Source organism: Vulpes lagopus, chromosome 23, assembly GCF_018345385.1.
Source record: "Vulpes lagopus strain Blue_001 chromosome 23, ASM1834538v1, whole genome shotgun sequence".
Lineage (NCBI taxonomy): Eukaryota > Metazoa > Chordata > Mammalia > Carnivora > Canidae > Vulpes > Vulpes lagopus.
In genome coordinates, this window is record NC_054846.1 from 8,616,759 (window position 1) to 8,638,676 (window position 21,918).

General features: G+C 39.4%; 1 long non-coding RNA gene across 1 annotated transcript; it reads right to left on the minus strand.

Moving 5' to 3' along the window:
• Positions 1 to 10,863: 10,863 nt before the first annotated feature.
• On the minus strand, positions 10,864 to 18,355 carry LOC121481100. Its single transcript, XR_005985188.1, has 3 exons — positions 18,105 to 18,355; positions 11,773 to 11,914; positions 10,864 to 10,982 (listed from the first exon to the last, which is right to left on the minus strand). It is a non-coding gene; the product is annotated as an uncharacterized LOC121481100 (long non-coding RNA).
• Positions 18,356 to 21,918: the final 3,563 nt, after the last annotated feature.

Below are 21,918 nucleotides of genomic sequence, written 5' to 3' on the forward strand. Positions count from 1 at the left end.
TAATGTGTAACACGGTGACTATGTGGACAGCACTGAATTGTATAATTGAAATTTGCTAAGAGAGTAAAACTTAAATGTTTTCATCAAAAAAAAAGAAAAAAGAAAAAAGAGAAATATACGAGGTGATGGATGTGAATGTATTAAGTAGCTCCATGTGTTAGTTCTTTCTCAATGTACACATATATCAAATCATCAGAGTGTACACTTTAAATATCATACACTTGTGTATGTCAGTTATACCTCAGTAAAGCTGAGAAAAAAGAGTAGCCTCTTGGAATATTTATAAAAAAATATAAAAATAAAAAACAAAAAAAACAAGCCCTGTGTCGGGGTTACTATAGTACGTTATTGTAGCGCTGGATCTGGAGGTAGAATGGACAACTTTGTATATCCCTTCACTATACAAAAACACTGAATCATTCAATCAGCCACTTACTATTTACTGAGCACCTATTATGTGTGTTTTGATACAATGGAAGGGACTCAAGGCCATGCTATCTGATCACAGAACACAGAAAGAAAAGGAAAGGAAGAAAAAGGGATCAAAGATAAACTTTACCAAACTGACCCTGAGCCTTGCTTAGGGAGAAATCATGTATGCAAACTAAAAGTCGCTGAGGCCTCCTTTGCCCTCATGTCCTAACTTGTCTCCACCTAAAATGCCATGATGGTGTGAGAAATAAGTCATTAATAACAGTTTTAAAATACATGTAGATTAATATACTACTCCTATAATTTGAGATCTGACTAAACGGAAGCTTATATGAGCTAAAAAGACTATTCACAACAGGTCCTTTGCTGGCCCTAATAACCTCTCTCTACTACTTAGAAAGGGCTCCTCTTCTTCAACACAGGTTACTACCATCTTATGATTTTTTTAAAAATCAGACACCATACCGCCATCCAGCAGGAAATCATCATAACACGTATACAAATATGCGCCCGTCTTTGGTGTGCATCCCCCCTGTCCCCTGAGTTATGCAATGACCTAACCTATCACTTTGATTCAGGACACCATGAGCATGTGTATTAGTTAAATGTTTCCTCTGATAAAAGTGAACATTTACCGAGTACCAGCTTCATCTGACATTTACATGAAAAGGGCTCAGAACAGTACCTAGAACACGTGGTGGTGATATCAGCTTTTTATGCTATTAACCCACTTGAGCCACAAAAAAAATTCTACAAGATGGCTACTCTTAAGTTTTTTCACTAAAATGCAGTGCACATGTTCCTAAAAAAATCAGATTTTGCAAAAGTTTGCAATAAACCAGCAGAATTCATACTGAGTATTGGGTTAAAAGGAGACCATTCAAAACAAATGAAACTTTCTAAGGACAGTGTCAATAGATGTAATTAAAATGGCACATTTAAAAAACATGATAAATGCCTGATAAGTAAAATGGGAATTTATGTGTAGTTTTTTCTTTCTCAATAATATAGAAAAAAATGCTATAGAAAATGAGGGATTTTAACTTTTATAGAAAAAAATGCTATAGAAAATGAGGGATTTTAACTTTCTGAAAATGTGGAGTTGCTGGACTGAGGGCAGTGTAAGAAAGAATAGACACTCTTTTAGATTTTATTTATTTATTTATTCATGAGAGATACACAGAGAGAGGCAGAGACCTAGGCAGAGGGAGAAGCAGGTTCCCTGTGGAGAGCCTGATGTGGGACTCGATCCCAGGACCCTGGGATCACGACCTGAGCTGAAGACAGACGCTCAACCGCCGAGCCACCCAGGTGTCCCAGAACAGACACTCCATACAGAGATGACATGCACCAGTCAGGAAACCATGCAGATGATCGTGGCAAGCCAGGTTATGTGCCAAATCAAGTCCAACTTACCCAACAGTCAGAGGGAGACCATTTTGCACCATGCACAGCCCTGCATTCCCCCCCCAGCTCACTGCACAGGGTTTTCATATACTTTGCATTCAGCTGCTGATACTCAGTGGTGCAAAACACAAACAGGTAGAGAAAATCTCACGGGAACCGGCACATGTGCGTTGTATTGCTGGCATTCTCTCATTTACCAATCATGAGCGAGTCAATTCACATTACACAGACACATGTTGTAGGAGAACAAAGGTATCATCTTCATGTCACAAATGAGAAAACTGAGGTACCAGAGGGGTGGTGGGTGGGCAGAGGGGTGAAATGGGTGATGGGGATTCAGGAGTGTTGTGATGAGTACCAGGTGTTGTATGGAAGTGTTGAATCACTATATTGTATCCCTGAACCTCATATCACACTGTATGTCAACTAACTGGAATTTTAAAACTTAAAAAAATAAAGAGTACTTAGTATTTAGAGGCCCCCCCAAAAGAATTTGCTTCAGAAAAAAACCATTAGTGAGCTATTTAGAACTTGCTGATTATTTCCCAGGTGACTTGGAGGCGAGAAGTAATACTACATGTCTATAAGCAAAAAACCTGGGATATCCTTAAATATTTCTCTCTAAAGACCTTTTCTTTGCCACAAGCCCATCTAGTGTCACTTTGTTCACTTCTCTGATTTATTGCCTAAACTTATAACTTTATTCTCCTTCCTTCCAGATTTTTCCTGGACTTTCAAATGTGATTTTATTAAGGAAGAAATCTATCTTCTTCAGTCTCTACCTGTTTGTTCACTTGCATACTAACTAATATGGGAGCCCAGCAAAATAGAATCATCTAACTACCGAGATGTAAACTCTCTGCCACTTGGTGTTATAGTAACTGAGATTTTATTTTATTTTATTTTATTTATTTAGTAACTGAGATTTTAAAAAATTACATACTTATTTGTCATATGTAATTCACAACATGGGGCAAGATACCAATAGATTCAATTATCTCCCCAAATATTTACCTTTAAACAAATTCATCACCAACAAAGCCTACTAATGAAATGATGTTCACTTGCTGTAGGGCAGGTTGTGTGTGTGTGTGTTTGTGTGTGTTAGGTCCTTTATTCTTTCTTGGTCTCTTTTCTTAGTCAACCACTCTACTTTCTTTTCTCTTTTCCATTTTTTAAGTTTATTTATTTTTTAGAATTTTATTTAAAGTCAATTAATTAATATACAACATATTATTGGTTCCAGAGGTAGAGGTCAGTGATTAGATAAGACTGATAGAGCTATCTGTTGTGATCAGGGCCACGTGACTGGTTTTTGGGCTAAATCTGTAAAGAAAAATGCTAATTCTGGCATAGGCTCTGGATAAGAAAAAGGATTCAAGGTTGGCTCCAGTGACTCTTGTACCCTTTATTATTATCATTTCCGGCCTGAGGTTTTCTCTCCCTATTCACAGCAGGGATTCTCCAAGATGTTTCAGTTCACAGCTACCCGCAAACAATCACACATCTTCATGTTCTCTCTCTCGGTGTAGCATTTCAGTCTTAGAGTGATTTTAGGAATGCGTTCCTAGATAACTTGGCACACAGCTGCACCAGCTGATTAGCTGCAGAATGTTCCATCTAGTGTCTCTCGGGCAGATTTCACAATTTGCCTTGTGGGTGACTGAATCATGCACATAAGGATCATGATGACTATCTTGGCCATTGCATGTCAGAGCCTTTTCAGTCACCTGAACTTGTATTTTAAGAAAGAGGAAACTTAAAATTTTAGCTCTTATTTGGTGACGTTTTAAAGGAAAGCTAAGGATTGCTACGGCTGAGGTCAAAGAGGTCGCTGCCTGCGTTCTACTCTAGAATTTTAATGGTTTCCAATCTCACATGTAGGTCTTTCATGTATTTTGAATTTATTTTTGTGTAAGGTGTAAGAAAGCGGTTCAGTTTCATTCTGATACTTGCGGCTGTTCAGTTTTCCCAAAACCATTTGTTGAAGAGACTCTTTTTTCCATTGGATATTCTTTCCTGCTTTGCAAAGACTAATCAATCATATGGTTGTGGGAACCCATTTCTGCGTTCTATATTCTGCTCCATTGATCTATGTGTCTGTTTTTGTGCCAGCCCTATACTGTTTGATCACTACAGCTTTGTAATATAATTTGAAGTCTGGAATTGTGGTATTTCCAGCTTTGCTTTTCTTTTTCAAGATTGCTTTGGCTATTTGAGGTCTTTTGTGGTTCCATACAAATTTTAGTATTGTTTGTTCTAGCTCTGCGAAAAATGCTGTTGATATTTTGATGGGGATTGCATTAAATATGTAGATTGCTTTAAGTACTTAGATTGTCTATTCTTCTTATGTGAGTTTTGGCATATTTTATCTTTTAAGGAATCGCTCCATTTCATGTAGGTTATCAAATTTATGTGCATAGAGTTGTTCATAGTATTCCTTTATTATCCATTTAGTAAAGGATAATTATCCATTTATCATCCATTTTTATAGAGGAATCTGTAGTGATGTCTTCTCATTTCTGATATTAGTAATTTGAATCTGTTTTTTTTTTTTTTTTTTGTTAGCCTGGCTAGAGGCCTCTTAATTTTATTGATCTTTTCAACCAGCATTTGATTTTGTTTTTTTCCTTATTGATTTTCTATTTTCGATTTCATCTCTAATTTTTATTATTTCATTTAGTTACTTTGGATCTAATTTGCTCATAGGAGCTTAGATGCTTGATTTAAAAACTTTATTCTTTGCTCATATATACACTTAATTCTATAAATTTCCTTCTACTTTAACTGCATCTCACAAATTTTGATTAGTTGTATTTTCATTTTCACTTACTTTAAAATATTTCAAAATCATCCTGGAGATTTCTTCTTCGACACATGTGTTATATGGAAGTGTGTTGCTTAATGTCCACATATTTGGGGGTTTTCCAGCTACCTGTTTGTTATTGATTTCTAGGTTAGTTCCATTGTGGGCTGAGAGCAGACATTGTATGCTTTTCAGTTTTGGAAGTTTGAGCTGAGATATCCTCAAGTGCGGAGATTATCTCCTCCATCACGTATAACCTACTTATCAGCCCAAAGGCATTCTTCATTTCTGTTACAGTGTTTTTGATTTCTAGCTTTCCTTTATGGTTCTTCCTTAGAATTCTGATGCCTCTGCTTATGTTGCCCATCTCTCCTTGCATACTATCTACTTTTTTCATTAGAGCCCTTTGTAGGTCAATCACAGTTGTTTTAAATTCCTGGTCTGATCATTCCAACATCTCTGTCATATCTGAGTCTGGTTCTGATGCTTGCTCTGTCTCTTCAAACTTTTCTCCCTTTTCATATGTCTTGTAATTTTTTCTTGATACCTAAACATGGTTTTCTGGGTAAAAGGAACTGCAATAAATAACCTTTTGGTGATATAGCGGTCAATTCTAAGGTAAGGGAAGTGTTCAATAGTCCTACGACTAAGTTTTAGGCTTTTAGTGAGCAATAAGATGTCTGAATATTAGCTAAATTTAAAAAGTAGTATTGTTTTCTACTCTAATAATAAACTTCAGTGAAGTTAATGAAAAAAATTGTAATAGTAACAAAACTATGAAATACTTAAGAATAAATTTAGTGAATGACCAACCTCATGTTTTAATTATTTAATAAATGGTGCTGACACAATAGAGGTCTATCATACGTTACAAATTGAGTGTAAGAAATAAGGTGATAAAACTCCTACAATAAAATCTAGGCTACATGCACAACCTATATCTTTTTGAAAGACTTTTTTTAAAAAAAAGATTTATTTATTTATTTGAGAGATAGTGGGAAGAGGGGTGGGGTTGGGGAGAGAGAGGGAATGAGTCTCCAGCAGACTCCCACTGAGCTTGAAGCCCAATGTGGGGCTCGATCCCATGACTGCAAGATCATGACCTAAGCTGAAATCCAGAGTTGGTCCCTAACCAACTGAACCATCCAGGTGCCCCTTTGGAAGATCTTCTTAAATAAGCCTAGAAACTTAGATAGGCATATTTGATTTAAAAACATTTAAAATATATGGTAAAAATTCAATTAAAACAAATACATATGTAATATCTATAAATATCTGACATATAATATTTGTTATATTGCCTATTTGTTATATTAACAGATGAATAGACAAACAACATGACAAACCTGACTAGGCAATGGATTAAAGAGCAAATCCAAATGACGAACAAAACTGAAAGGATTGTCTAACTCACAATCAGGAAAAGGCAAATTTAAGGTAATACCCAGGTATCACTTCACATCAGATTGGCTAAAATTGAAAAGATTGCTAACACCAGTTGCTGCTGGGATGTAGGAAACAGGAGCTCTCAAATGTGCTTGTGAAAATATTAATTTAATCACTTTTTGGGAAAGCAACTAGGGAATATCAAAGTTTTAAAAATACACATGCCTTTTAACTCAACAGCTAATATTTTCTCAAATAACACAAAATAGTTCATAGGATCGTAAAATCCAAGAATCTGAGAGTTTCCTTCTATCGTGTACCCCCCAATTAAACATTAATCATGAAGGATTATCCTCCATCTATGGAATTCTCAGTGAACTGAGAATTAAAATAGATATAGTATCATAAAAATGATCTAGCTATTGTTCCTCTACTGGATAAATTAAGGAAATACATTTGGATGCAACAACTGCTTCAGAATGTCATTCCCACAAATAAAAAGTAATGCCAAAACAAAGCAAGTTATACATATACTTAAGGGCAATGCATTGAAAAAATATTTTGTGTAAGTGCTTCTTCTTTTGTAAACCTTCCTTTACGATTATTTTCATTTTAAAATATACAGCAAATACTTAAAATAACAGATATTTACAGGGACCAGATAGAGAACACATGTGTAAACATTTGCCCTAATGCTTAAATCCTTAATTGAAGGAACTGAGTGAGTGTGTGCTGAGGAGGGAATGTTTGCTTGTGCTTACCACGTGCCCAGCATTGGGCCTGCAGTTTTGGGTTATTTACACTGTTGTGAGTGTTCTCCACTTGTACCTGTGAGACAAGGTGGCCTGGGTCCTAGGGTCCACCATCTTCCATGGAAGAGCTGGGCCTGCAGCTTTGTAAGCAAGTAAACATCATACCACCTTTGAACACTAGGTATTGTCTCCATTTAGCAGATGAGGGAACTGAAGCATAGGGACATTAGGTCATTGGCATAGGTCACATATCTAATAAGTAACAAGACAAAGCTTTTCACTATAGCACAGTTGTGTATTCCAGTGATGAACAGTTGAGGGCCATTTTTATTTTATAATTCCATGTTTGTTTTAATATATAAGAAAGACTACGAAAATCATGTCTAGCTTATAAAGTCACATATATTATTGCCAAGTTTTAAAATGAATTGATTTTTAAAGATAAATATTACACAACTAATAGTACGAATGGCATGTGGACATGACAACATATCAGGACTAAGTTTGTTTGAACTTTTTGCTCTTTCTTCTTTTTTCTACCAATAGCTTTATATGTCATACAGTTACCTTACAGGATAAAATCACCATTTGGCATTTTATTATACAGTCTAGCTCTAGCCAGCTGACCTCTAAATCTCTCTTCCCGAGGACTGCCCACTGGAGCCCAGGAAGTTGATTTGCTGTACTTGAAGGAGACATGGGCCAAGTCAGCTAGATGCCCATGTCTCCTTCACACTCTTTCTCTTTTTCTATTTCAAGATCTCCATTGTATCACTTCCACTAAGATGTCAAATAACACAGACTCAGAATGCTCTAATATCTCTTTTTAAAATAAAACTGTTTATAAAAATCAATGGATTATAAGGTATGTCTCTATATTCTGTGTAGTTAAACAATGAATGTTTATTATGCCCTTTTTGTATGTAAGGCACTATATTAACTTCTTTGAGCACTGTCTTCTTGGCTTCATAATCTTATAATTGAGGAGCATGAGATGTATATGTGAAAAGTGAACTTATAAAAAAAGTGGTGGTAGACTCCAGGATGCTCATTTTAAAAGGACAGTAGGATGCATTGGAAATGTCATAATTCAGAGTTAGATAACCTGGGTCTGCTGCTCATTAATGGCATATTTGTGTGACCTTGGACAATTAATCTAAGTGTTCTGAAGATTTCTCACTGTAAAATGGGGAAAAATCTATTTTGCAGACCTGATTGGAAATCATGAGATAATGTTTTGCAAAATATTTCATAAACTTCATAGTGACCTGCAAGTATGTGTATCTATCTCTGTCTCTATCTCTATATAGTTTTTATTTATTTAAGTAAGCTCTATCTCCAGTGTAGGGTTTGAACTCATGACCCCAAGATCAAGAGTCAGTTGCTCTTCTGACTGACCCGGCCAGGCACTCCATGAGTATATTTCTATTTGTCACAGGTTTTCTATGACAGAAGCATATATTACTAATAGGAGTTTTAAGACTGAGTTACAAAATAACTGGTTTCATGTTTAGCCCTAGAAAAACAGTCGACTTATTTTTATTTATTTTTTATTAAGTTTTTTTTTATTTTAGTTCCAGTATAGTTGGTATATAATGTTATATTAATGTCAAGTGTACAATATACTAATTCAAAATTTCTTTTTGTTTTTTTAAAAAGATTTATTTATTCATGAGAGACACAGAGAGAAAGAAAGAGAGAGAGACAGAGACACAAGCAGAGGGAGAAGCAGGCTCTTTGCAGGGAGCCCGATGTGGGACTTGATCCTGGATCCTGGGATCATGCCCTGAGCTGAAGGCAGACACTCAACCACTGAGCCACCCAGGCAACCCATTTTTTTTTAAAGATTTTATTTATTTATTCACCACACACACACACACACACACACACACACACACACACACACAGAGACAGAGACATAGGCAGGGGGAGAGAGAAGAAGGCTTCCCGCAGGAAGCCAGATATGGGACTCGATCCCAGGACCCTGGGATTACAATCTGAGCTGAAGGCAGATGCACAACCACTGAGTCATCCAGGTGCCCCAGTAATTCAACATTTCTCTACATTACTCAGTGCTCATCATAAGTGTACTCTTTAGTCCCCATTATCTATTTCACCTGTCCCCACCTCTCCTCTGGTGACGATCAGTTTTTCTCTGTAGTTAAGAGTCTGTTTCTTTGTCTCTCTCTATTTTTTACCTTTGTTCATTGATTTTGTTTCTTAAATTCCACGCATGAGTGAAATCATATGGCATTTGTCTTTCTCTGACTTATTGCGTAATATACTCTAGCTCCATCCATATCATTGCAAATGGCAAGATTTCATTCTTCTTATGGCTGAATAGTATTTTATTGTATATATAGACCACATCATCTTTATTCACTCATCAAAAGAGTAAATTTAATATAGTCAAAAGAAAGTATTGTATAATTACAAAATTCCTCCCTTGGAATTATTAAATAAGAAACTATTCTAAATGTGAAAGAACTTATTAGAAAAGACTCATTTGTCCTACCAGATTCCAAGACTTTTTATAAAATAATGGTGATTAAATCAACATGGTGTTGATATTGGGAGATGCAAATAGACTCCATACAAGCATGTATGTACACACACATCCACATACCTACATACACCCTTTCACATACACATGCACAAAAACTTGGAATATAACAGAGGTGGCATTGTAGACTGTTGGTGGAAAAAGACTATTAAATGGAGTGGACAATTGTTAACCAGATGGGAAAAAATAGGATAAGATACCAACCTCACACTCTCCATAAAGTAAATTAATAATGTTCTGGTAGATTATAGATCTAGCTTGTAAAAATCTAAATCTTAAAACTTTTGAAAGGAAATACAGAAGAGTATATGACATTAGGATAGGAAAAGTTTTCTTAAGGCAAATTAAGAACAAATCATCAAGAAAGTTGGAAATTTTCGACTATAGTAAAATTAAAAATTTCTGTATGACTCAACAACAGACCATAAACAAAATTAAGAACCTTTACTGGAAGATTAAATTATCATCCATAGCTAACAGAAGCTTTTGAGAGTAGAATAGAAAAACAGATACAAGTAAATTGGAAAAACACTAAAAATAAAAACAAAATAGTTCTAAAATATGAATAGATAATTCACAAGAGGAAACATATGTGGTCCATAGCCATATATAAAGATAGTCAAACTCTCACTAATTTGAGGAATGCACCCATAATCAGCAAAAATTTAAAGTCCGATTATATCACCTGTTGGTGAGAATATGAGGTGAGTGAGAACTCTTGCTTGTGGAAATAATGTAAATTAGCACAACCATTCTGGAGGATACTTTTATGATTTTCAATAAAATCAGAGTGCACATACCCTGCAAATCAGCAATACACATCTACATATTAATTCTCATACATGGGCAAGGTGACAAGGGCAAGGGTGTTTATTTCAATGTTGCTGGTAAAAGTAAAAATGGTAAGTGTGGGATCAGCCAAATTGCCTGTCGGTAGAGAAATGAACAAGCAAGCTCTGGTTTAGTCTTACCATGGAGGGTTTAGCTGAAGGAAAAGATGAAATAAAGAAGTAAAAGAGAATTATCAAAATGGCTAAATCTCATTAATGTCTGAAATAAAGCAAACTGCAGAATGATACAGTAAATGTGATATAATTTCTGTGTAAATCCTATAGCATTTAAAAATTTACACATAGTTTATGGATATACACTTGCATAAAATGTGCTTGGAATGATATAATCGAACTTCAGTTTCCTGTTACATCTGGCGATGTTGGGCAATTCCCTGGGGTGGAATCTTAGTTGTTTCAAACATTTTATTCCTTAACAGAGGGATCTGAAGCAAATAAGGAAAGATGCTAATGTTTTAAAAATCAGAATGATAGGAAGGAGTATAAACCATCATTTTTACTATTTTATCAAATGCTTTTCTTCTGTATCTGTCACATTTTTTTTTATGATCCAGGAACTTTACTCCCCATTATTACCTAGGAGAAATTAAACATATATTCACAAAAGACCTATACAAGCATGTTCATGGCACCTTTATTCTTAACAGCTCTACACTTGACATAATACAAACGTCCGTCAACAGAGGAATGGTAGTCACACAGTGAAATGCTGCTCAACCATAGGAAGTAATGAGCTGCTGCCACACATAACAACATGGATGAATCTCATAAAAGCTTATGTTGAGCTAAAAAGAAAAAGACACAAGGAAGCCACATTGTAAGATTCCATTTATATACAGCAGGGTTGGCCACATTAGTTGAATAGCCCAGCACAAAGTGAAAATGGGGGCCCATTGTTCATGAAGCCGGAAAACAGTATCTAAAGGTACTAAGATATAAAGCTTTTTCTTCTTCCAAAGTCTTTTGAATTTTCATGGCACTTTTAATTTGTTATTCCGTGGGGTTCTCAACAAAGAAAAATTAAAAATTAAAATTGTTATATTTAAATTTAATATTAAATATTATAATTCATTGTTCATCCTTATAATGTGCCATGCTAGTTTTAAATGCAAATGTAAGAACATTCATCTTGTATGTGGAATAACTGAAATTACACAACTGGTGCTTTGTGGCTCATGCATACACATGTATTTCGTTCTTATCCAAACAGTGAAAGTGCTGCACAAAACTCATAGACCTGTTTCTATTTCACAGCCTGCTATGTGAGCATTGTACCAATGCTCTGTTCCTTCTGTTTAACGATGAGTAGAGTCTGAAGGGTAAAGGGACTATGGGTCACACTCTGGCCTATCCTTCCTTTCCTTTTATAGCACCGTTTACAGGATCAGTGATCGACCAATACAGGGAAGTAACACAACTAGCAAAGGACATGATAGGGCTCCTTGGTCATTAGTGTTTCTTAGAACCTCATTGCTTTCCTTCTGTGTTTGAAGCAAGTTCTGATTGGAATGGAAAGTGTGACTTCTGAGGCTCGTGGTGCCCATGCTTACTCATTCCTAGAGGTAACCTGCTTACCTCACGCTGAGTCTCACTGAAGCCTCCCTCATCATTTGTCCTCTGGAATTGTGTCCTCCTGGAGCATGTAGAGCCCACGTGTGAATGGGGCAACAAGGAACAGCAGATGCACACCATTACTCCTTTGTCCAATCAGACGCCACTTATGAAACACAAGTTCAAAGATAATGTTATTGAGAATTTCAAAAAAATAATAGTATCAGAGCACTGAACTAAATGTGAAGCCCCTTTGAGCATAGTTATATCTGTATACATTTCAGTTAATGTGTGGATACATTTCTCACAATTCAGCAAACTTAAAATCTGTGCAACTTGTTATGTGTAAGTTGTTAAGTAAATAAAAAATAAAATGACAAAAAAAATGACATCCCCCTCCCAGTTTTCTCCTAAGTGTAAAACTACAGAAGAATTTTATATTTTGATTTAATTTTTCTGGTGACTAATCATGTACTGAACAAAATCAAATTGATTAAATAATCAATAGATTACTAAATTGATCAGTTACCAGCTTCCTCTTCCATTTCCCCCCAGCTCTGTGACCTACTTCAATAGTTGAAAATAGCAAAACTATTACACAGTAACAGAAGGTAATTTATTTTGTCTTGTTCCATATTTTTTTTTTTTTTACAAAGAAAGTGTAATTATCCGTTTGAATAGCATAATACATGAAAAAGAAGGTTGTAATGATCAGGCTACAATTTCAACAAAAAAAAGTATTTCTTGCTTCTTTTATGCTTCATGAAATATGTAATGTGTCTGCAATTTATGAGGAATTTACATTCATTTTTCTCAGTGACAGTATAAGCCCCTAGAGAGAAAAGGCTTTGATAGGGATCATGATATTTTGCCTCAATGTACTCATTTGTCCTGGTCAAGGATGCAAATTGGAGGACGTTTCCCTCAGTGCCATGATAATCACACATTGGGAAGGAAGAGAGTTCAGTATTGCTGGACTTTTGTTCACACTTGGTTATCACATTTGCAATGCGATCAAGAGCTTTAACATACTGTCCTAAGATTTTATTTTATCATCTTTCCCAATGACTAACGTCCAGCAGGATAGCGAATTATTTTTACATTTGTCTGTAATACAAAAGCTAACATACCGTTTAATTCTTAGTTCGTGGAGGCAATGTTTGACAGAAGTACTTTGTAAAGAGATTTAGGAATACGTCTTTTTTAAGTACTATGTTATTTGTTCAGAGCTAATTTATTACCTTGACTATTTGCTATCTTTAAAGGGAAAAATCATTTTAAGAGAGTACAACAAATGGAAAAAATTTCAGGCATGAAAGGTTTTTTATTTTTTTATCTTGCAGTCCAACAAATTGCTCAGTGCTTCTACATGTTGTCTATAAGAGGTGATCCTGAGGGGAGGTGTACGGTGAGCGGAGTCAACAGCATTACAAGCTTGTCCAAAGGAAGAGAACAAAACAAGGGCAACACTTTCCGAATCTCAAAAACCATTACCAGCATTATTCTTGTCTGAATTACTATTACTATTACTAACGATTCAATTTGCTCTTTTTTTTTTTCAGTTTGAAAGTGATAGTGTATAGCTGAAGATGTTTATCCTCTTGTTCTGAATCATTATTTTGATCTTTCACTGAATGGTTCATACTGTGGGCCCTCTGGGACTTAATTCAACAAGTCTGAATCCGAAAACATCATTCTCCTCTTTAAACCAGCTCTTCCTTTTCTCTTAATTCAATTTTATCATCCTTTCAACCACCAAGAGATTTTGTCCACCAAGGGCCTCAAGAATCCACTAGTCTCTTCTCCAGCATCCTCTACCCTCCTCTCCTAGGCCCTCCTTTCCCTCTGACGTGCAATAGCACACTACTTCTCTTCCCTGCCTTAGTTTCTGTCCTTTTTACTTCATCGTGTGGAGTCCCCCAGCCAAATGCATCTCCATAAGATGCCATTTTGAATCTATAATTTTTAAAAAAGATTTTATTTATTTATTCATGAGAGACACAGTGAGAGTGAGAAGCAGGTTCCCTGTGGGGATCGCCATGCGGGATTTGATCTCAGGATCCCAGGATCATGACCTAGACCAAAGGCAGATGCTCAACCACTGAGCCACCGGATGTTCCTCGAATCTATAACTTTTAAAGAACTCAGCTAAGATAATTAATCTTTCAGAAGAAGATTGATCATGTGAAGGAACAAGCAGTCCCTGGTGCTCACTCTCAGTTGCCTCGGATGAATTTATCACAGAGGTGGAGTTGGAGAATCATCGCCACCTAGGGCTCTCAGCGTCAACATTCTTCATGATATTGTCAGCCCATTTTGATACAGGGAATTAGAGCTGCAAGATCCTTTTGTGTCTTTCTGACCCCAAAGAAATGTGCATTCCTAACCTTTACTCCAAAAATAGTCTTTTATGGCCATTTTATTTTTTAACATTACGGACTGCGTAAAAAATCATGAAATTATAATGTGTAATACACCAGAGGGGATCTGGAGATATTTGTATCATGTTCAGTGAAAAGATCCATTACATTTACTTTATATAATTGTATACTTTGTAAATATTAGATATTGAGTGTACTTAAAATGTTCAAATAAAATCCTTCAGTTTTTATTTTGAGATTTTATTTATTTATTCATGAGAGACACAGCGACACAGGCAGAGGGACAAGCAGGCTCCACACAGGGAGCCCGATGTGGGACTCGATCCCAGGACTCCAGGATCACACCCTGGGCTGAAGGCAGGTGCTAAACCGCTGAGCCACCCAGGGATCCCCAACTTTAATATTAAGTTTTATGCTTTTAATGGTTGTATTTAATTTCTGGTTAATACTTTTGGATAACAATCTCTTCATTTTTCTTGATAGTCCCCATCAAAGAGAAATCTTGTTCACCTAGGTATGTGATTCTAAAAATTAGAGCCATTTGGAAACCATTCAAGTGAAGCATTTATAACAGTTGACACTGTACCTAAGGCAGCTCTTTTTTTTTCCTTCAGAGATGAAACATTAAAATTATTTTTAATGTGAATTGATCTTAAATCTACTTCAATTGTTCCAGCTCAGAATTTCAAAATAATGATGAAGCTCTAATTTGCAGAATGTGGCTGCATTTTAAAGCCATCACCTGAAACTAGTTTGAATCAGAAAGGGGGGCCAATGAAGCCACAGAGCCACAGAAGTAGAATCATAGATATGATTTGGTGGTGCCTGCCAAGAATTTTGCCTGAGTCTGCTCCCATTCCCACCTCCCGCTGGTTAGTGTACTAGGGCTGCCTGCTGGCCTCCTGCGGTCCTTGGGCCGGGAGCTTGGGCACTTCCGCAGGCCACTGTCCCTGATGGGCAGCAGTGCATGGGGCAGCAGGCTGCCGAAGGTCATGCCCCGGGCCGGCCGCTGCGCACCTGCTCATCTACAGCGGTGGGGACTAGCGCCTGCTCATGTAGATTGGTGGGGACTAGCGCCCACTCATCTGGCTTGGTGGGGACTAGCAGCTGCTCATTTAGCTTGGTGGGGACTAGCGCCCGCTCATCTGGCTTGGTGGGGACTAGCAGCTGCTCATCTGGCTTGGTGGGGACTAGCGCCCACTCAACTGGCTTGGTGGGGGGACTCTGGCTTGCTGCTCATCTGGCTTGGTGGGGACTAGCGCCCACTCAACTGGCTTGGTGGGGACTAGCGCCCGCTCATCTGGCTTGGTGGGGACTAGCAGCTGCTCATCTGGCTTGGTGGGGACTAGCGCCCGCTCATCTGGCTTGGTGGGGACTAGCGCCCGCTCATCTGGCTTGGTGGGGACTAGCGCCCGCTCATCTGGCTTGGTGGGGACTAGCGCCCGCTCATCTGGCTTGGTGGGGACTAGCGCCCGCTCCTGTAGTGGCGGGGGGGCGACTAGCGCCTGCTCATCTAGGGGACTAGCGCCCACTCATATGGCTTGGCGGGGCCTAGAGCCCGCTCCTGTAGTGCGGGGCGGGGGGCGACTAGCGCCTGCTCATCTAGCGCGGGGGCGGGGGGAAGCAGCCAGGGCGCCGGGGCCAGCGTGCCCACTGCTTGCGTTTTGCGGGCGGACAGGTGCCCCCCGGGGGCCAGGGCCACCTCCTGGAGCCCCTGCCTGGAGATGCTGGCTGTCTGGGCAACTGGTCAGCTGGGAGCACCTGGTCATCCCAAAGAGAGACAACTTCTCTCTTGAACTCCTGAACAGTTGTACTTTTTATGGTTCTCTTCTCACTCTCGTGTTTTTCAGTGAATCATTTTACTGTTCCAAACAGAAAGCAGATCTCTTCGAAGACTGAAGCTGTGACTTCATCCTTTGTACCCGAGGACGCGCACCTGGAACATCCTCCATGAATGTCTGTTGGATTGCACTGAATATAGATACAGAAATAAAGTCCTTAAGAACTTCAGGGGTCAGCTCAAGGTTACAATGGGAAGTCGGTCAATCTATTGTTAATCCAGCAGTTAAACATACTGAGGAAAATTCGGTTTTTATAATTTGTTTTATAATGTAGTGCAGATCAGCCGAATGGAGTATTCATTTTTTTCTGCAAAAACAATGCTGAGGTAGTTTTGCAACTAGGTTCAGGATCCTTCAAATTCAATGATTTTTAGGTTTTGTTGTTTTTAAACCAGGGAAATTGGGGCACCTGGGTGGCTCAGTTGGTCAAGTAACCGCCTTTGGCTCAGGTCATGATCCTGGGGTCCTGGGATCCAGCCCCACCTTGGGGTCCCTGCTCAGCCAGGAACCTGCTTGTCCCCCTGCCCCCCTCCTGCACATACTTAGGCTCTCTGTCTCTCTGAAATAAATAAAAAATAAAAGCTTAAAAAAAATAAACCAGAGAAATCATGTGTATTTTTCTGCAAATGAGTTCCAGTATATAAAACAGATAAAAGTGGAGCAGCCTAAAACGATGCATAGGCCAAACGTGACCTTCCCCCACCACCCTGTGGGCTGTCAGGCACCTCTGTGGAAGGTGGGGTTCAAGGGCACACAATGTAAACACGGCTGCCCCGGCATTTTCACTTGTGAGGGTTCAGTCCCATTGTGTAAAGACAGGGCTTGCCAGGCAAGGAGACCCTGGGGCCCATCCTGGGCCTTCTGCATTGGAATGCAAATTCCAGGGGATTCTTACCTGTCCTAACGTTTAGAAGCATTAATTTGGAGGATTTGGGGAATATTAGGAGAGGAAAGAGAGTTATTAAATAAGAATTTATGTATAATAAATTATGTAGAATAATTCTTATGTATAAGAATTTATGTATAATAGACTCAGGAAATAAAATCAAATGCGATATATACATGACGGGACGCTGGCCTGGCATCGCCTTTCTGGTTTCCCGCGTCCGTTTCCCTGGGCGCAGGAGAAAGGGGTGCAAGGTTTGGAAGGTAGAGGAAGCCGTGAGGTGACCCCGGAGGTTTAGTGCCAGGTTCCGGGTGCCACCGCTACTCGTGCCTGTGGCTGCCAGTCCGGGCAATTTGCCTTCTCTCCAGGCGCAGGTGTCCCACACCTGGCGGCCTCGGCTCCTGCGGCTCCTGCGGGCCAGGCCTGTTGCACCTGCAGCCGCGCACCTGGCGGCCTCGGCTCCTGCGGCTCCCGCGGGCCCGGCCCTGTTGCACCTGCAGCCGCGCACCCGCTGGCCTCGGCTCCTGTGGGCCAGGCCTGTTGCACCTGCAGCCCTGCACCTGGAGGCCTCGGCTCCTGCGGCTCCTGCGGGCCAGGCCTGTTGCACCTGCAGCCGCGCACCTGGCGGCCTCGGCTCCTGCGGCTCCCGCGGGCCCGGCCCTGTTGCACCTGCAGCCGCGCACCCGCTGGCCTCGGCTCCTGTGGGCCAGGCCTGTTGCACCTGCAGCCCTGCACCTGGAGGCCTCGGCTCCTGCGGCTCCTGCGGGCCCGGCCCTGTTGCACCTGCAACCGCGCACCCGCTGGCCTCGGCTCCTGCGGGCCAGGCCTGTTGCACCTGCAGCCGCGCACCTGGCGGCGCGGGGACGTCTGCGGGTGTGCGGCGAGGCCGCGGGGCCAGCGGCATCCTCCTGCGCGTCCGCGGGGCTTGCCGCTGCCTTGCTGAGCGCCGGCTGGTCTGCGTGGCTGCTCGCTCTGCAGTGACAGTTCCCCGCCCTCCCCCTCGGACCCCGCCCACCTGTCACAGCTCGGGCGGGCGGGCAGGTGCGGAGCCCGCGGTCCGCAGCGACCTCTTCCCCAGCTCGCCCTGGCCTTCCTGCTCAGGGATGCTTCTCTGATTCTCCTGCTACCCCACCCACTCCGGAGTTTTCTTTCCCCGGCTTCTCCCACAGTTTTCAATCCCTAAAACGAACCTCTCATTCCATATTACTCATTATGGTCTTTCCTGATTCCCCGATTAAGCCCTGATACCTGTTGAGTCCACCAGTGACCGCTGACAGGCCGCCTTCAGGTGTGGCCCATTCCAGGTGCTCTGGATACGTCCTATCCGAAGGTTTTCTTGAGGCCTTGAAAGGGGAATTACTTTTTCTAGAACTTTTACAGTTTGATATGCTTTGAACAGTCATTCTTTTTTGGTTTCTTGATGAAGCACAGAAGACAGCTAAGATACTACTTAATGACTCTCTATATAATTTCATAAAGATAAATAAAAAAAAACAAAACAAAAACAAAACCCAAAAAACCCACAACCATAATCAAGGAGCACTAAATCAGAGGAGAAAGCTCGAGAGAGAGAGAGGCTATTAAGAGAAAGAGGACAAGGGTTATTGGAAAATATAAAGGGATAATAATAAACTAGTGTTTTGTACCAAGAAGCTAATCCTGCGGTTGAGTCAGCCTCTCATCTTTTTCCCTTAGCTGCCTTTTTTCAGTTAACCATTTCACTCACATCAGCCAAGTATGAATTTCAAGTAACATAGGATTCTCTGTTCTCCTGTTTAAATTAATGTAAAATTTGGTGGGAAAATGGGGCCATTTTTACTCCATCACATGAAACGCTCTGTTTTAGATCTTAGTTGTCTTCTTGTACTTTAAAGAGTCATAAAATGGAAACAAAAGGCGCTAATAGTTTCTCTTCCTCATAATGAGGTCTGTTTCATCTGCAGCCAACTACTAATTGCTTCTGGAATCCATTCAAATTTCCAAATGTTCTCTTCTACCCTTGACGGGAGGATTCAACAACTCTCCTCTTCAGATGTAAGGTTATTTTATTTTTTACAGTAAGTCCTAATATTTTTGAGCTAGTTCTTGTCTATTTCAGGTGGTTACCTTGGAAGTCATAAATTTAATATTTTCCAGATTTTTTAAAAAAGGTTTTATTTATTTATTCATGAGAGACACACAGAGAGAGGCAGAGACATAGGTAGAGGGAGACTTTCCAGATCTTGATAGTAGAGTAATATAGAATGTGTGAACCTCACTACTTTTCAACCAAAAGATACTTTGCTGGTGATCCTAAAAGAGTTCCTGGACCACTCTTCTCCCTCTGCCAGAATGAAAGCTCCATGAAGGCCAAGATTTTGGTTTGTTCACTGTTGAACATCTCTCCAAGGGAGGCCGGTTTGGCCAACACCTTGATTTTAACCTTCTGTATTTTTTTTTTTTTCAGATTGCTAAGCTCCAGAACTATCAGAATAAATTTGTGTTCTTTGAAGCCACTAAATTCTTGATAATTTGTTACAGCACGGGCAAGAACACTACCACACTGATAGTGTTTTTTTTTCTTTGTGTCAAATGGTTTTTATTTATTTATTTATTATTTTAATTTTGGGAGTGATCTTTATAACTTTTCATAACTTTGTAATTTGGTTGGTTGTCCTTAAGTTTGTAAGGGAAATAAAATGTTATAAAGCCAACAATTTATTGCTGATTTTCCTGCCAGCACCTTTGTTTTTTATTCTGGAATTCTTCAAAGTTTAATGAAGGCAATTTCAGTATAGATTGATTATAGTTTATTTTTTAAAGTTAGAACACACTGGATGATCTCTTAATTTAGGAACACATAACTTTACTAATTGCTTCCATAATGACTTTCCCTTTATTATCTCCCTCATGCCTCACAGAAAAACCCCTTTAAAAGTATGTATTAACCTTTTCATCTTTCAGATGAGGAAACAAATTAAGGAAAATTAACTTATCTTGCTTAGGGTGAAACTGATTGAAATTAGTAGGTAACTTATAAGAAGATATTTGAATTCAAATCCCTCTGAAGGATGTATTCTTATATATTATTTTATTTTCTGAAGGATGCATTGTTATGTATTATTTTATTCTGAACCCACTGGTAACACACAGCTTCATTCCAGTTAAGGTGAACTTTTAATATTCAGTTGACCCTTGAACACCATGGGGATTAGTGATACCAACTCCCAAGCAGTTGAAAATCCACGTATAACTTTTGACTACCCCAAAACTTTACTTATAGCCTACTATTGACAGGAAGTCTAACCGATGGCATGAACAGTTGATTAACATTGATGATTAATGCATATTTTGTATGTTTTATACACTGTATTCATATAATAAATAAGTTAGAGGAAAAAAACTCATAAGGAAGGGAAAATACATTTATAGCATTGTATTGTATTTATTTAAAAAATCCACAGAGGGAAGCCTGGGTGGCTCAAACAGTTGAGCATCTGCCTTCCACCCAGGGTGTGATCCTGGAGTCACGGGATCGAGTCCCACACTGGGCTCCCTGCATGGAGCCTGTTTCTCCCTCTGCCTGTGTCTCTGCCTCTCTCTCTGTGTCTCTCATGAATAAATAAATAAAAGCTTTTAAAAAAAACCCCAAAAAACAAAAAAATCCACAAATAAGTGGATCTGGGCTGTTCAAACCTGTGTTGTTCAAGGGTCAACTGGATTGTCTTTTGTTTGAGACATAGAAGAAAATGTTAGTAATTGGAATCTGAATTATCTTTCACAGGAGAGGGTAGGGGTCCAACAGACAGACCCCTGAGGCATATGTGTGTTGGCATGAGGTTTAGATCATATTGACCAGACTGAGCTAGGTTGAGGGCTGTCAGTAGAGTGTAGTAAGAACCAGTAATTCATGGGGGTAGTCATGTCAGGTTAAAGATTTGATAAAGAAGAAGGGAGTTAAGCTATGAAGATGAATATTTTCACTCATCAGATTGACAAATAAATAAATCCATACTTTGATCCATACTTTGATAAATAAATGCATACCTTGATCTAACACTTTTTACTGCCTGGATTTGGGTTCTTTTGGGTCTTGTAGGATCAAAGGAGCATATAGTCTAAGGTACTTTTTTCCCCTCAACTGAGGCAAATCCCCTCTGAAGCCCCATGAATTAGGAAGTGTTGTACTCTGGGTGGTGGGAGCAGACACTATTCCAGGTCCTGTGAATGCAGTGCGTGCTGTTCCCTGTAACTCTTCCAGGTGGTTCTTTCCCGGGCCTTAGAGTGTTTCCTTACATGCAGGTGCTGGCCAGTACTTGGCTGAGTACTTACAAGGACCATATGTGCAAATTTCTCTCTTCAGGCAGCTTCTTTAACTCTCTCTGTTGCCAGTTATAGCCTCTGTCATCTTCCCAGAGTCTCACTTGCATCTCTCCAACTCAGGGAGACGTTGCCCTCAGGTTGGGCCTTCCTGCATCAGGGTCTGGAAACTCTTAAAGCAGTAACCTGCGACAATCCCAGGGTCATTTATTACCTCTTAGTAATACCTCACTGTCCGTCACTGTCTGATGGTCATTGTCTTAAAGCCATTGTTCCAAATATTTCATTTGGTATTCTCGGTTGCTCTAGGCAGGAGGATAAATCTGATCTGTTCTTCCATTTTGGCCAGAAGCAGAAGACTATTGCATTCATTCATTCATTCATTCATTCATTTATATCTACATGGCTATTTTGTTTCTGTTAGAAACATATTATCTATTGAAATTTTGGTCCAGTCTCTTCTCCTTTACCTCTACTATTCAAACTTCAATACTTAAATTTTATTCAAGTGAAAAGAGAATTATATGGCTGGTGTGAGAACTAAATATTTCACCTCATTAAATTAATAGGTTTTAATTGAATTAGGGGTGCTCTTTATTATTTATCAGGAACAGGAACTCATCTCTTCTGCATGTTATTTCTCTTTGCTTTTATTTATTTAAGTATATAATGAGCGTCTCTTTTCCTGCATCCAGTAACATGAATGTGCATGAGACCTGGACTCGTCATCTGATCTTCAGTTCATGCTCAATTCCCCTGATTA